The sequence below is a fragment of the Plectropomus leopardus genome, chromosome 7 (genome assembly GCF_026936395.1).
Source record: "Plectropomus leopardus strain MGB_pleo_1.0 chromosome 7, ASM2693639v1, whole genome shotgun sequence".
Lineage (NCBI taxonomy): Eukaryota > Metazoa > Chordata > Actinopteri > Perciformes > Serranidae > Plectropomus > Plectropomus leopardus.
Genome location: NC_142182.1, coordinates 37553662 through 37570528, shown reverse-complemented (window position 1 = coordinate 37570528; position 16867 = coordinate 37553662). Strand labels below are relative to the sequence as shown.

At 39.7% G+C, this 16867-nt stretch overlaps 1 long non-coding RNA gene across 1 annotated transcript; it reads right to left on the bottom strand.

Annotated features, from left to right (window-relative positions):
- Positions 1-6129: 6129 nt before the first annotated feature.
- On the bottom strand, positions 6130-6892 carry LOC148189261 (uncharacterized). The gene is made up of 3 exons (XR_015776912.1): positions 6758-6892; positions 6321-6597; positions 6130-6228 (listed from the first exon to the last, which is right to left on the bottom strand). It is a non-coding gene; the product is annotated as an uncharacterized LOC148189261 (long non-coding RNA).
- Between the last annotated feature and the right edge of the window lie 9975 nt (positions 6893-16867).

The following is a 16867-nucleotide window of genomic DNA, read 5'->3' as shown; positions in this document are numbered from 1 at the left end:
ATCTTTATTATTAAAGATAAATAATATTATTTAATTATTATTATTTAGTTATTATTTAATTTTATTTTATTTTATTTCTCTTACTGGCTTAACAGCTAAATGTTATAAATGTCTATACAGCAAAAAAATGGAACCTCTGCATATTGTATTGTTGTTGATGAAGAAATAAAAAATGAGTTAAAAAAAAAAAATCATGGCGGTACTGCCATGACCAGTACTGCTGATCATGATTTACAGGGGAGAGGACGCTGGCGCTGGTTGTTCGCCGCTTCTTCACCAAAACTGTAAGCTTTTTATGACTATTTCATGTCTGCTCCGCTGCGTTCCAACAAGCTGTTGGCCTACACCACTATCGATCATGCCAGCTCCAAGTTTTCTGGCTGACTTTACCGGCTTATGGTTACTGTATCCTACCTGGTGCTGGCCCTCCAGTGCTGGCCCTGAGTGAGGTAACTGCTGTGAGTTTTGCTGCCTGGCTGTACTCCTGTACTGGTTCATCGGTAGGCAGCCTCGCAGCTGTCTGTTGGAGGCCTCTGTTTTCGCTGGCCGGGATGACTGACTGCCACCACAGCTAGTTGCAGAATACACAAATATACAACTTCACAGCTTTTGGATATAAGCAACCACACCGTACCAGCATGCATCTAAATTCAAACAACTTGGGATCCTACAAAGACCCATAGAGGGGCACGTCACAAGTTTGTCTACAAATAGTCCGGGTCCCCCATACCTTCCATGCTGTCAGCTGCACCCACTGTCGCATATCGGACATGTCATCAGAATGCTGCTGCCCCTGGAAGAAATAACAGAGACCGCTGTACACTAGGCAGGACAGAAATCATGGAGTGTATTTTGGTGTACTATGGTCTCTGAACAAACATACCACAACATCAAACATCAAAAGTGAACTCTTTAATGCTCCATCACTTACAAACAAATCATGCTTAATATACGACCAAATCATGGAAAATAGGATTGACCTAATGTGCCTCACAGAAACCTGGCACCAACCTAGGTCTACTCTACACTATATGAAGCCTGTCCTCCTGGGTACAGCTACAGCTGTGGTGGTGGCCTAGCTGTGATCTACCGTAATGACCTTGACCTGTCCCCTGTACCTCTGCCTGAATTTTCTTCAACTGAATACCTTACATTTAAACACAAGCCCCCATGTCCCACCACAATACTCCTTATCTGAAGGCCACCCAAGCCAAACCCAGTTTTCATCTCTGAAATACACGACCTCCTCAACATTTTGCACATCTGCCAATGTTGTAATTCTTGGACATATGAACATATAGTTGGTAGCACTATGATAATAAGTCAGTTTAGCCATGCAATGTATTTAGACTGGGAATCTTGTCAAGCATGAGAAGTTCAGGGCATATAGGGTAATGTATGGCTGAGTTAAAACAACTTCCTGTTTTATGGCCAGACATGGAAGTTGTACACCTGGGCAGGCCAACACAGTGTAATAAAAACTCCATTTTTGAAGTTATTTTTACTAACAAAGGACTTAGAGTGGCACCCAGCAGATATTAAGTCTGTCAGATAAAATCTGTGCCTACCAATTTTCGTAATGTAGGTGAAAGCAGAGGCAGGGGCTGTTTCACACAAATGTAATAGGGGGCACTCCTGATTCATTTTTTTTGAATTTGCACCTGAGACACTTAAAATATCATTTTTTTTACCAGACCTGATAAGGCTGCAAAGTTTCATTAATGTTTGAGTATGATAAAGCCACCAAAAGGTAATTCATTTATAGGAAGAATAGAATAATATTTCCTTGATTTCAATAGGGTCCTCGCACCTGTTCAGTGCTACTAATAATAATTCCTTCAGTTTCTAGAGGGTCTTCGCCTTCCGACCTGTGTTCGGTGCTTGGGCCCTGATAATAATTCGAACAATTTCAATAGGGTCCTCGCACCATTCGGTGCTTGGGCTCTAATTAAAACTGCAAGCAGTGATGAACGGGCCCTTGCGCCCCAACACAAGTTGAGGCTACTGGCGGGACTCCGAGTGATGCAATCGTTCATTTCAGTGAAAGTCAAAAAAAGTTTGCAGAGAGTTTGGACCCTTGAGTGAGATATTTCACATGGTTTAGTAATTCCTGTGGCCACTAGGTGGCACTGGAGGCCACGCAAAGTCTACGTCATCTTGGTCTACATCATTTGTGGACCAAACCATGTAAATTTAATGTAAATCAAAGGATAGTTGTGTTACGAGGCTTACTTCCTGTTGCCAGTAGGTGGCGCAGTGAGTATCATAGTTCAATGACATGTTGATGTGTTTAGGGCTGCAACCTGATCACAACTTAAATTTGGGACCAATCAGTCGATGTAAAGTGAGGTCACAACAACTTCCTGTTTGGCGGACACCACTGGGTCTCCATGGCAACGACATTCATGGAAAACCTATACTTCCGAGGGAGGCATCATTAAGGTCTTAAAGCTTTTGTCACCAGATTTAAGTCAATCGGATAAAACCTGTAGGAGCAGTCCATCAAAGAAGAAAACATGTCATTTCATGTTGCCAGTAGGGGGCGTTATGAGTAATGGTAACAGTTATCATGTAGATGTGTTCAGGGCGGGACTATCATCCAACATATGAAGTTTGGTGAAGATTGGACCATGTCCCTCAGAGTTATAAACTACTTCCTGTTTACATCCTGGTTGATGGCGAGACATGGAAATGTTTGGCCCAGTAACGCCCACAGGGTGTGACGAAAAGTCACGAATTGAATAGCTTTTGATGTCCCAGGCCCTGTGAGCGGGTGTGTAAAATTTGAAGTCAATCGGATGAAATCTGTAGGAGAAGATTGAAAAATTACAACCCCTGAAAATGGCCAAAAATACACCAAAATTGCACATTCAATTCAAACTGGCTGACATCCTGTTGGGTTTAGGGTTTGGGTCCAAAAAGCTTTTCTGTAGGTCTTGGGGTGTTACAAATGCCAATCAAATTTTGTAGTTCAAGGTGAAATGTACCGCAGGGGCTATTTTGTAGGAGGGGCTATAGAGCCATTTTGGCACATCAGAGCAAAAAAAAATCTGATATCATGTTTTAGGACTTCTGGTGTGTGTGCCAGGTTTGGTGAGTTTTGGTGCATGCCTTGCCCCTCAGAAAGTGCTTCCTGTTTTATGGCAAATAATGCATCACTTTGCCAACAGGGTTTGATGAAAACTCAAAATTTTAATTTCTGTGCATCATGAAGGTCTTAACAGTATTTTGAGTGAAGTTGAGGTCAGTTTACAAAGTGTTACCCAGCATTCCCTGTACAGTGTGTGCCCTGCTGCAGATATGTTCCAGCTGTATTAAGTATTTATTTTGGATGTATTTATATCTGTTTCTCTAAAGCCGTGACCTGAAGCCATGTGGGGACACATCACAGCTTCAGTGACAGGGAGCTCTAAGGCTGCTCTGTAGCATCACATCTTGCTTTCTTGATGTAAACTCACAGACCCCCACATCCCCCAACCCTCTATTATTCATGGATGTTCCTGTCTATAAATATCCAACATGCTTTACAGTATATTTTGTGTGTGTATGGGTTTGTGTGGCTGAACAGGAAGGGGTGTAATTGGGGGGGGGTAATAGGGGTGAAGGTCATTAAACTGTGTCAGCAGTAAGGAGAACACAGCACACTAATCAATTCATGGATGGATTCAGAGAAATCCTAAATCCAGCTTTCTTTGTGCCAGCCTCCATGTTCACTGGGTTACTGACTATATTGACACGGCGCACCTCACTCACTTTGTTTCACTTTGGAGCTGCGTGTGCACACTCCTGAATAATTTAGAGACTCCTAACTGTGGACTGTTTGAGGAGAAAAGGCAGAGGACCACTTTGTGCTCTGTACACCACACACAGCTCATCCACGCAGCAGGGATTGATATACCTTCAGAGTGAAAGGAAACACCTTTTGTTGTTTGTTGAAATCTGTAGATACGAAAAGGCAAGTGAACACAGTCCATTTGTGTGATATTGTGGAAATATACTGCAGTGAAATAAAATGTTTTTTTGTTTTTTTGTTTGTTTTTTATATACTTTATTGTCTCATTATTTTACAAATCATAGATGCATTTACAGTTATTTATGAATTCTGACACAAACTTTGACACTTTTTTCCCTTCCCTGTAAAACACAGTGCTTCAATCAAACATAATATAAAATATAACATTACATACTACTAAGGTACCCAATATAATACGCATAGTACCCATATGAACTAGACCTGGGCAATGCAATTGATAAGGGCGAGGTAAATAAATTAATTTAAAATTAATAATAATAATAATAATAATAAAGAATGGTGAAAAAATAAATAAATAATAAAGGAAAATAAGGCTTTGCTGTTTCATCCCTTATGTGATAATGCTAATAATAAATATTTGCATAATTTATACTCAATTACTTTTAAAGAAGGCCTATCTTTTTGAAACAGCATTTCTTGTTGATTTTGTAAGTTACCTTTTTTCATTCTGTATATGTCCTCTACTGTTTCTAACCACTTTTTTACCTTATTTACTTTGGGAAGTTCTATGTTTTTCCAATTTCTTGTTATTTGTTTGAGTGCCATAAGTCTCAGAATGCAAAACAGATATTGTCCGTCTTTTTGTAGACTTTTAGGACATATTCCCAAAAAGAAATTATGTTACTCAAATATCCCCACTTTCCCAAAACTCTTTTCTAGAATACTTAAGATGTTTGACCAATATTGTCCACATGTAAAGAACGTATGAGTATGATCTGCTTTGCTTTCTCCACATTCCCTTCAGCAGCTAGATATTTTCTGTGCATACTTTGATATGGTCAGTGCTGTTTTAAAATACCTTATATTCATCTTCCAAGCATATTCCTGCCAAAGGGTGATTTTACACTAAGAAAAATACATTTAAAACTCTGACTCCACTCATCTTCTGATAAGGTTATTTTCAAGTCCTTCACCCATTTATCTTTGATATGATGTGTTTCCTCATTAATGTGTTCCTAATATTTTATAGATTAGTCTGATTATGTTTTTGAGCCTATGACTTCAATGTGTTTTTACTATGAATTTCAAAAGGGGATAGAGAAGCCAAATTTATTTGCTAGATTTTGAAATGAGTCTACTCCATCTTCATGGTACATTTGATAAAATCCTTTACATTGCCATGTCTTAAAAACATCATCAATACTGTTGGGAGTAAAGTCATGGTCCCAGGCTGTTTCTGTAAGGCAGAGGATTTCTTGTTGTCTGACTTTAGCTACTTTACATATTCTTCTCCAGATTTTAAATGTGTTATATACAGAGTAATTATATAGAACTCTAAGATCACCTCTGTCTTTATATTCTTGCAGGATTTCAAGGTTGACTCTTGGTTTCTTTTTATCCCATATCAATTTTCTTAGCAGCCCATTCCAAACTTTAAAACATGTCCGTAGGTGGTGTGTATAATGGGAGTTTTTGATATAGAAATAGGAAATGTGGCTGAACATTCATTTTAATAATATAAATTTGTTCAATCAAAGTAAGAGGTCAGATTTTCCACCTTTTTAAGTCTTCTTTTAGCACATTTTCCAAAGCTCAATAACTACAACTAGACAATTCCGGCGCCGCCGCCAAAATTTTGACAGTGGCACGAGGGGGCTGTTGGTCTTGTACCTTTAAGTTGTGCTCAGATCAGATCAGAGTTGCATCTCCAGCCTCATTGTTGTTGTGCTACAGTGACAGCAAAGTAATTCACTCTGTGTATAACATCTCCACATGACCACAAACACACTAGTATACTATGAGTACTTGTATGACAAAGGTTCCTATACTTAACATACGACACAACAAACAAAAACTTTTTATTCATGTATTTATTCATATGAGTGTCTCTGCCCTATCACCCTCAAATGTGCCAAAAAAAACCTTTTTACAGGGAAAAAAATGGAACAAAACATTGGAGGAGCAACAGAATAAGTCTCTTTTTTGGGACTCATTTTGAAGAGGGAAATTTGGCTTCAGGGCAGTGGTCCACTTCATTTTTCTCTGAAAAAACACAAATAGACACCACTAAGAAAAACAGGCATAAATGAACCCAAGTTTAACTAATCAAAATAGATGCTACAGTCAGCCAAAGCACCTCTGTAAATGTTTCTTACTTGTGTTCTGCTGGGTTTCTCTCTTCAGCTGTGGCTCTCTAGTCTGTAGTTTGACATCACGCGCAGGCATACTCAACAAAAAGGGGTGTGGGAACTTGACTGTGCGGTGTACAAAAAGACATCAGTTACACATGCAACAACAGTGGACATTAACACAGTAGTTTAGTGTCCTATTGGTGAAGACTACCTACTTGTGTGCTGGGTTGCACTGTCTTCTGCAGCTGTCCTTTTTGGAGGTCTTCTTCCTAGATCTCTGGTCATCTTGGTTGGATCTCCAGTCATCTTGGTTGGCAGTGGACATTGGGAGGAGCGCCTGGATCAGTTGTAGAAAAAAAATCATTAATTTCAAGTTCTTAATGTGTGTGAATCATTTTAAGAAAAAGAAGGAGAGACACTTATCTTGTTGATGGTTGTGGTTGGCATCAGCAGCTTGGTCTGCATCTCCTCTGGTGGGGCTGGCATCCTCCGCTACAAAAAAACAAGTATAAGATTAAATACAACTGTTTCAAAACTGAACTTAGCCTAATATTTGCTTTTACCTGAATTTCCTCTTTTGTGGTTCAGCCTCCTCCCTGACATCGCTGTCCCTATCCAGTCTGCATCTGATGGATTTGTAAAGACTACTTACTTGTGTGCTGGGTTGCACTTTCTTCTGCAGCTGTCCTTTCAGAAGTCTTCTTCTTGGATCTCTGGTCATCTTGGTTGGCCATCTGCAGCTTAACTGTTGTGGTTGGCATGAAAAAGTAAATAGAGAACAAATCAGTTTTGACTGCAGGATATAAACATTAGTTTGATATTTAACATCAATTGAGGAGATGTAAAACTGAGGGTAGTGCTAATCTGTATTGTGTGAATCGTTTTAAGAAAAAGAAGGAGAGACACTTATCTTGTTGATGGTTGTGGTTGGCATCAGCAGCTTGGTCTGCATCTCCTCTGGTGGGACTGGCATCCTCCGCTACAAAAAAACAAGTATAAGATTAAATACAACTGTTTCAGTGTGACGGTTTTGACTGCAGAGTATCATTTGTTTCATGTTTCACATCAATTCAGAAAGAGAACAGGAACAACTGAGTGATCCAAAACTGAACTTAACCTAATATTTGCTTTTACCTGAATGTCCTCTTTGGTGGTTCAGCCTCCTCCCTGACATCGCTGTCCCTATCCAGTCTGCATCTGCTGGATTTATAATCACAGCAACTCTGTGGCACTCAAGAAACCTGCTGTAGTTGCAGTTTCCTGTCTTGAACACGGCACTGTCCTTATCATCTTAATGTCTCAGATATCTCTGACCCAAAATAAATAAATAAATAAATAAATATATAAATAGATAAATACATATATAAATACATAAATAAATAGATAAAAACATAGATAAATAAATAAATAAATAGATAAATACATAGATAAATATATAAATATATAAATAGATAGATAAATAGATAAATAGATTAATAAATAAATAAAGTTGCACCACTAACACTTGATTTGTAACATTATGTAACATACAATGATTCTGTTATTTCCAGCCAACACATACCACTGTGAAGTCATCATTAATGTGTACAGAAAAATTGATTCTCATGAAACAAAAGACAATTAAAAATAAAATTACATTCACCCTTTGAGCCTGCTCAGACACTGATACAACATATGGAAAAGGAAAAGGAGACTCATCTATTCCTGGTCTGTATGACTAGCTGTAATTAACTACGCGACCATGTTACATATAACTTCAAAGCTTCAGCTTATTGCTTCGGGCTCGGGTCGGGTTCAGACATTTAAACAGCTGGCCTGTCCGTTTCACTCGGTTAAAACTCTCTTGAGGCGCGGATAATAGCCTCCGTTTGTCTGCGTCTGTGAGAATCAGTCACTGTCGCGCGCACATAACGGGAGACACGGAGGACGACAGAGAGAAGACCGAGACGACGACCGAGACGACAGAAACAGGTACAAGGCATGAGCTAAAATAGTTGACATTCTTAAACGAGCAAACACACAAGTAAAAACAATTTTCGATATATTGCTAATGTACACTAATACTAATGCTAAAGCTAGCGGAGTTGAAGACAGAAAACACAGCCACTTACCTCAGGAAAGGATCAAAGGGGGCGACCACACCCTGCAGAGGGTTTTTATAGTGCTAGTAAATCTAGTGTCCAATCACAGTCCTCCTGTCTCCGCCAGGTAACGCTGATTGGTGGTTGCTAGGCTCCTGTTTACATGCGAACCATTCAAACTCACACAAACACACATACAGGCTGGCTGTGTGGTTTGTGTGTGTTTAGCCGGATTTTATGGTCGGAGGCTCTGAACAACCACTAATTGTGACGAAACAGTAACTGCTATCCAAAAACCAAAGAGACTATGAGAGGTAGACAAGCCTCCTGAAGCAGTTCGTGTTTTTCTTCGTCCAGAAATTGTGAAAAATTACTGACTTTTGGATTTAGAAAGACAGACGGCGAATAATTTAAAGGAGACTTCAGATTGCATTGATGAATATATATGTAAAAATTATATATGTAAAAGTTTGTTACTTCATAAAGATCATGCATGTGTGCATTTACAACTCTGAAAAAAAAAATAAGGGACCACTTCAAATTTATCGTAAATCAGCATGTGTACGCTACATCCATGTCAGAAAGTTTTAAAATCATAGGATTTTTAAACCAGAGAAAGTGGTAGCTAATTGCAATGCAGCTTTAATTTCTTTCCAGAGCTACTTTTGTGGAGAGTGAAGGGGCTGGAGTTGCTGCTTTAAGCTGAATGTGGGTTTTTTCATGGCTATATAAGTTATTACCTGACTGCTGTTCATGTTCTTGCATAGAAGCTGTAAGATTGGCTGAAAGCATACAGCGTTGGTTGTGCTATGACATGATGGAGAACGACATGGAGAATGACTTTTACTACGAGCTCCCTGAGTATATTAAACATTAAAAATCTATATTTCAAATATGTATGTGGTTTAGAATGAATACAACATCTGTAGGCTATCTATAGAAAGATGTATTCATATAAAATATTCATAAATACTTGATATTTATATTAGTTTATTTCATCAATAAATACTCACAGACAGAAGCAAACCTTCATGTAGAGCATTAATGTCTTCACTATCTATCTATCTATCTATGAGCTAGCGCTAGTAATTGCTAGAGCTAGTTATCACCAGCGCTAATATAGCCCGCTAGCTAATGTGCTAACTGATGCTAGTATAGCCCGCTAGCTTATGCCGCTAGCCGATGCTATTATAGTCCGCTAGCTTATGCCGCTAGCCGACGCTATTATAGCCCACTAGCTTATGCTGCTAGCTGAAAACACTAACTCCTACTCCTACAGTAACTCTGTCTCTGTGTGACTGTGTGTGTGTGTGTGACTGCCTGTCTGTGTATGTGTGTCTGTCTATGTATATGAGTCTGTCTGTGTGTATGTCACTGTATTTGTGTGTGACTGTGTCTGTGTGTATGTATCTGTCGTTGTGTGTGACTGTGTCGGTGTGTGTCTATGTCTGTGTGTGTGTGTGTCTGCTTAAACTACCCATTTATCAAATTGTCCCAAGTCTTTTGAACAAGCAGCCCAACCAGTTCCTACATCTGATATCTGTTGTCAAACTTGTTTTAAAGGCAGCCCATGTTTGATTCAATTAATTGAATGTTTGTTCATTCAATTAATTGAATGAATAAAGCTTTATGAATGAATTTAATGGAAATCTCCAGTCCCCTTTGCCTACCCCCTTGCTAGCGATCTAATCTTATCTGATAAATGAATCAATGGTGGCAATGCTGTTTGTCCATGGGGAGTTGCGTAGATAGCGGTTTTTATGTGACATCATGGGCAGGCACGGCACCAGGGGGAGATTCACTGGTTGTCATCGAGATGTGTCTGTTGTGTGTGTGTGAGTGTGAGAATGTGTATGAATGTGTGTCTGTGTCTGTTTTAAAGTGTGTGTGTGTGTGTGTGTGTGTGTGTGTGTGTGTCTGTGTGTGTGTGTGTGCTTAAACTATCCATATTTTTTCAGGCTGTTTTCAAACAATGCTCTTGTTTTGACGCTTGTTTAGAGGACACCTTTGATCTTAATGGGCTTTAATCAGGCTCAGGCTGGTTGTCATGGAGATGTGTGTGCGTGTGTGTGTGTGTGGAACAGGTGCAATCACTTCTCTCCACTTTAAGTGAGGAACAAGTACTTTTTACCTGTTGGTTCCTCCCGAACAACTTGTGAATGTGAGATAACGGTGGCTCCTATCATTAAACGGATTAGACTGGGAGAAGCGTAGAAGCCTGGGCCAGATGTATGTATGTTTGGTGTCCAGATATTTTTTAGAAAAATGACTAAATGGTGGATTTAAAAAGACAGAGTGCGGCAGGCTCCGACTCACAAAACAGGAGATTGTATTGGCGTAAATGGAGCAGCAGAGCAGGGCAGCTGGTGCAAAATCCCTCTTTATTTAAATTTGGTGGGGGGTAACCCTTTAAAATTGAACTTATAGCAGAGAAAAGACCTGTGTCTACAAAAAAATCCAAAAATTATATGTCTCCTATTCACCGTTTGGATTTTATGGCAATTTTTTAAAAAAAATTTCAGGCGATTTTTCACTGCCTCTCCCACTCTAGCTGATGACATCACCCACTCTACGAGTAGAAATTCTGAGGATTTTTTGAGAAACTTCATGCTCTTTAGATGGTCATAGCTTGAAAACCGTACAAGATATCAAAAAATGACCCAGTATTAATTTTGAGCTGACAATATTATCTACGTTTTAAAGTTTGAATGAAGTCTCTAGGACAAAGTATGGCGAGGCCGCGGGAACTTGAAAAAGGCTGAAATTTGAAGGAATTTCCGATGAAATCACGCAGAAATTCTGAGCATTTTTTGACAAACTTCATGCTCTTTAGATTGTCAGGGATCAAAAATCGTAAAAGGTATCAAAGTGAAAGTCCACAACTTTAGAGAAGACAAAATTATCTACATTTTAAAGTTTGAATGAAGTCTCTAGGAGAAAGTATGGCGAGGCAGCAGCAAAAGGCATCAATTTGAGGCACATTTTTTCCTCTTCCCATTCATTTCTTATGGACTTTTTTCGCAGTTTTTTGCGAACAACTTTGCCAAATATTGACGATACGATCTGTAAGGACATAGCACACCATTCCCGATCGAGCCGCACGTTTTGATATATAATTTGTGAGGGTTTTCTCAAAGCTGCAGGACTAGTAGAAGCAGGCTCGAGCCACTGTCTTGGAGCTATAGCTCTTGAGCTCTTATAAGAGTCTGCGATGCCTCGTGCCACTAATGATATAGGAGTTCCAGATGATTAGGTATGGTTACTCCCAGATATTCCACTTTATTCCTCTCCCACTTAAATTCAAACTGTTTTTTGAAACCTCTTTCCAATTTGCCACCTAATTAAACTGCTTTAGTCTTACTTAAATTCAATTCATAGCAGACGGTCCACTGTAATTTGTAATTTCTTCGAATAGGACAGGTAATGAGTTATATATATCTGTAAGGTGCACAATTGTATTGTCCGCATACATCACTAATTTATATTCATCTTCCTTTGAAATAAAGTGGTTTTGTGATTCTGCAGGAAAATTAAAGATTTTAGGAGTCTTTTGTGGTGCGTGACTGTGTTTTTACTTTTGAATCAGAAGACTAAAGAAGTGAAGAAGAAAAAGCGCTGCTGGCGATGACACAGCAGTTGGAGGGAGAAAGGAGAGCATTACAGGGAGCTTTAGGCTGCTCTCAGTGTCGGTAGAAATCTGCTCCTCTCAGCAACAAGGCAGGAAATGATCCTGTGGGCTGAAATATTATTCTTCAGATTGCTGCTTCCTATGAATTACTTCTCTGTAGTAAAGGGGGGGTTCTGGTGGATTAGAGGGGATGAATACGAGCATCAGAGCATCCACTGTCTCTGGGTGTGTTATCAGTAGAAGCAGAGCTGCAGAGGGATGAGTGCAGGAGCAAGCACACAGTATTTAGATTAAGTGAAAGGATTTAGTGTTGAATAGATACTGGGTCTTATTCATTTTTAAACTCAGTCAATCCAGGACTTGTCTATAAAAATAAAATCACAAGTCTGACTCTAAAGCTCTCTAATAGTTGGCTGTGGAATGACAGCAAACATAAATAACTGAAAAAAACCCCAGTAAATATATCTGATAAACACAGTGATTTTTTATTGCGAACAAATCCTCCAAGAACAGCAACCCCCTCTGTGTGTCTCCCAGAGGAAGTCCCTTTGATTGATTCTACTTTGTTTCAAAATAAAAGACCCTCAGGGAAAGGTAGAACATATTGGACTCCTGAGGGATTAGAATGTGAAACAAGCAGGAAGTGTTACAAGGACCAGAGGAAATTAGAAATAAAGGTCTGCCTCTGTTTCTCTCTTAAAACGCAAATATGTTAGCTGGACCATGGGAAATTGTGGTGTATACATGGAATATGAATAACTTGATTTTTCTGTACGTGTGTAAACACCACATCCTGAATATAATCATAACCAGGATAAGCCTCATCAACAGGTTCATCATGTCCATATAGCTGCCTAACTAACCGATGTGATTTGATTTGTGTGATTTAGATGAAATAATCTAAATTGATTTCCATCGACACTGATGTTAAGCCTGTTTGAACATCCACAGCTCCAACGGTGATTGCTGACAGAAACTGTGCAGAGCTCCAGAGGAGCTACTAAATGGATGATGAGGTGTGACCGTTTTGTAAAGTGATGTTTCCAAAGTGAAAGGTTCTGTCATTACCAAAGCATTTATAGGATTTCTACTACAAAGTACAGAGTCATACTATTTATTTGGGAAATTGATACAGTTCAATTGGCACACTTGTAATTCTTTAAAAGTTCCTCCAAGCTAGGGTGGGCAGACATCTGGAAAAGGCAAAACAAACAAACAGACAGGATTTGAAAGTACCCCCTCTTCTTGCAGCTCTCCCGTCTGTCCTAAGCCCCTCCCGCCAGATGACCATGAGCATGCACGTCTTTCATACAGTACCCCAGTGTTTCTCTTACAGTGATTTATTTAATCTGAAGTCACTGTGCAGAGCATTCCTTCAGCACCTCGCTGCCCTGCTCTTATTTTATTCATTAGCTCCTACACACCCCACTGTTCCTCTGCCTCGCTCCCTGCCACTGTGGGGGCTGGGGGTCAACTCAGAGGACACACTTTGATTTGAGGCTCTGGCTAACATTAGCTACATGAATGTGAACTTGAAGCTGCAGCTGTGAGCCTTTGTTTATGGTTAGCAGAAGGTGAAACTATAAGAAACATCTTCCCTTTATGTTGATCCCTTCTGAGGGATCCCTTCTCAGCTGCTCCCTGTGAGATTTCTACCAGTTTTCCCCCCAGTAATGGTGTTTTGGGAAGTTCTTCCTCAGTTGATGTGAGGGTGTAAAGACAGATGGATGTTATATGCTGTAAAGCCCACTGAGGCAAATTGCGATTTGTGATACAGAGCTTTATAAATAAAACTGAACTGAATTGAATTTTTAAACACTTTGTCAATGTTGAAAGGTTTCTTTTACAGTCAGACTGTCTTTTTGATAAATCCATTTTCTTTTTACAGTTGCTCTGCATAGAGCAGTGGTTGCCAAGGTTTTAAATGAGAAACTTTGTCTGCAGGAGAAATCCTGCCGATTATTAGAAAACTAAAGACCCTTGAAATAAAGCCTTGCTCTCTCATGTATACATAAGTGCATGTTCATATTTTTGAGTTCCTGATCTTGTTAACCTGCCATGATTGTCAAACTAACAGATGATTAAAGATGACCAGTGATTGTTACACAGAGCCGTCAGAGTCTGCTGTCCATACTGACTACTAAACAACTGAAGGAGATGACCACCTTCCAAAACCAAACGGCTTTCTAGAGACTGCAGGTGAGAATCTGACCAAGGCAAACTTAAAAACATCTGCTGTAAACATGGACTTCATTCTACTGTCATGGCATTCATCACACAGAGAATATATCAAAGACTTATGGCACTAAAACTATGGTGTAAGATAGCTGTCAAAAAGATGCATCCATAATTAATCTTTCTTATTTGGAATTTTAACAATTTCTATGTCAAAAAAGTTGTTTTTCACAAAATTCTGCGGTGATATACATGAGTCTGTGAAACTGGGTTCGAGTTTGAGTATGAGTGTAAAATCTGAGTGCAAAGTCTTATGAATACAACTCACGTTTCTACAACTGCAAAGTCTTTACTGTGAGCATGAATCCAAGTTTACAGGTAGTTAATCGAAAAGTGCTGAAATTATGTCACTGAGGTCACAGTCAGGTCGCAGGGAGAGTAATTGATCCACGATTCCTCCAACTGCACATGCACATGCCCCAGAGGCAAACATGGAGGGCAACAGCGTACCAAGTAGTCTGGAGAAACATTACAGGTAATGTCATTCATAACGTGCATTGCATAGCCATTATTTATTTCTTAAAATTGTACCATTATGTATGATATACATTTCTTGGAGTCACAAACTTATTACTTTAACTTGCAAGTTAAAGACATTTACATTCCGATGATGCTATCTTAGTGCTATCGTTACTGGGATAAAAACAACATGCCATAGTATGAATCTCTTATGCTTTTTTGGACAACAAAGTAGGTCTTTTTATGATATTTTGGACAAAATGCTATAGTATGACTTTTAATGCTAATTTGAAAGACATGCCATTGTATGAATTTTTTATGCTATTTTGGATGACATGCTGTAGTATGACATTTTTATGCTACTTTAGACGACTGCTGTAATATGATGCTTTCATGCTATTTTGAATGACATGACATAGTATGACCTTGTCATGTTATTTTGGAGAAAATAAAAAAAAATCTTTATATGCTGTTTCAGACGACATGCTATAGCATGATGTTTTTATACTATTTCGGACCAAGTGTTATGGTATAACTTTTTCATGCTATTTTGGACGCCAGACTATTGTGTGCTTTTTTATGCTATTTTGGACGACAAGTTATTGTATGAATTTTTTATGCTATTTTGGACGACAAGTTATTGTATGAATTTTTTATGCTATTTTGGACGACATGCTATAGTATGACTTGAACAGGTCATGATCTTGATGGACGTGCTGATGTACTGTGTTAAGCATGTTACCTCACTTCCGGTGTATCTCTGTCTGTGTCTCTGGTAGCGTCTCTGTGCTGCTCCTGAGCGATTCACAGCTAATCTTCTATCTTGCGCCTTACTTCAGCTGCTTCTTACTTTTCTGTGACTGAAAACTCACATAAGTTTTACACAATCACTCACAGCTGTCTTCTCCTCTCAGTGTTTTTTCCTGGTTAATCACACAGCTGCTCACTTACTGTTAGCACGTTAGCTACTTTAGCTTTATCTCTGGTGAGCGATGGCTTCTCCCTGCTCTTCTCCCTCTTCTGCTGCTCTCTGCTGCTCAGTGTGTCAGATGTTTAGTTACTCCTCTGCCTCCTTTAGTAACAGTTGTACTGCTGCGCTGGAGGCGAGGCTTAGCGATCTGGGAGCGCCACCATGGAAAATCCCTCTTTAGCTGCGATAGTGAGCAAGCCCCTGTAGGGGCGACATAGCGTAGCCTCTGCTAGCTGTCCCCTGGCAACCCCCGTGCAGCCAGGTGGCTGGGTGACTGTCTGACGGTCTGAGCGAAGCATGGTAAGCTGAAGCCCATGGTACACCTCCAACCCCCCCTCACCCCCCTTCATGTTTCAAGTAAGTACTCCCCACTCAGACACACTGGCTGAGGACACAACCCTGGTCATTGGTAGCTCTGTTTTACGCAACATGAAGTTAGTGACACTAGCGGCCATAGTCAAATGTATCCCTGGGGCCAGAGCGGCCGACGTCGAGTCAAATTTGAAGCTGCTGGCTAAGGCTAAGCGTAAATACAGTAAGATTGTTGTTCACGTTGGCGGCAATGACATCCGGTTACGCCAATCGGAGGTCACCAAAATTAACATAGAGTCGGTGTATGAGTACACAAAGACGATGTTGGACACTGTAATCTTCTCTGGACCCCTCCCAAATGATGACCAGTGATGTTCAGCTGCATGTCATCACTCAACCGCTGGTTGTTGAGGTTGTGTCCAGCAAATGATGTGGGCTTTGTTAATAATTGGCACACTTTGGGGTAAACCTGGTCTTATCCGGAGGAATGGCATCTATCCCACTTTGGATGGAGCTGATCTCCTCTCTAGGAATCTGGCCGAGTTTATTAGAAGCCCAAAGCCATGACATCCCAGAGTTGGGACCAGGGTGCAGATTTGCAGTCTTACACGATTCTCTGAGCTTCTAGAACAGTTACACAACCACAATGTAAATGTTATAAAAAACGGTGTCTGTCCCCCAACCACTTCATTTGTTTAAATCTAAAATAAATGAAAGGGGAGTTGTACAAAAAAATCTCATAAAAATAATACATCTCCTGTCAAACAGTATCATAACAGGAGAATTAAATGTGGACTCTTAAACATTAGATCCCTATCAACCAAAGCTCTTATAGTCACTGATTTAATATTGGATAATCATATTGATTTATTATGCCTCACTGAGACCTGGCTTTGTCCTGATGAGTACGTTAGCCTGAAGCTAAGCTAAATTGTAGTTCATTTGAAAGCCTTTATCTTAGTCTTTCTCACCCATCCTGGAAAACTCTACAGCTAATTCTATTTGCGCCCTCGGCCCATACTCTGAATTTCTATCTGAATTCTCTGAGCTTATATCAAGTTTAGTGCTTAAATCAGA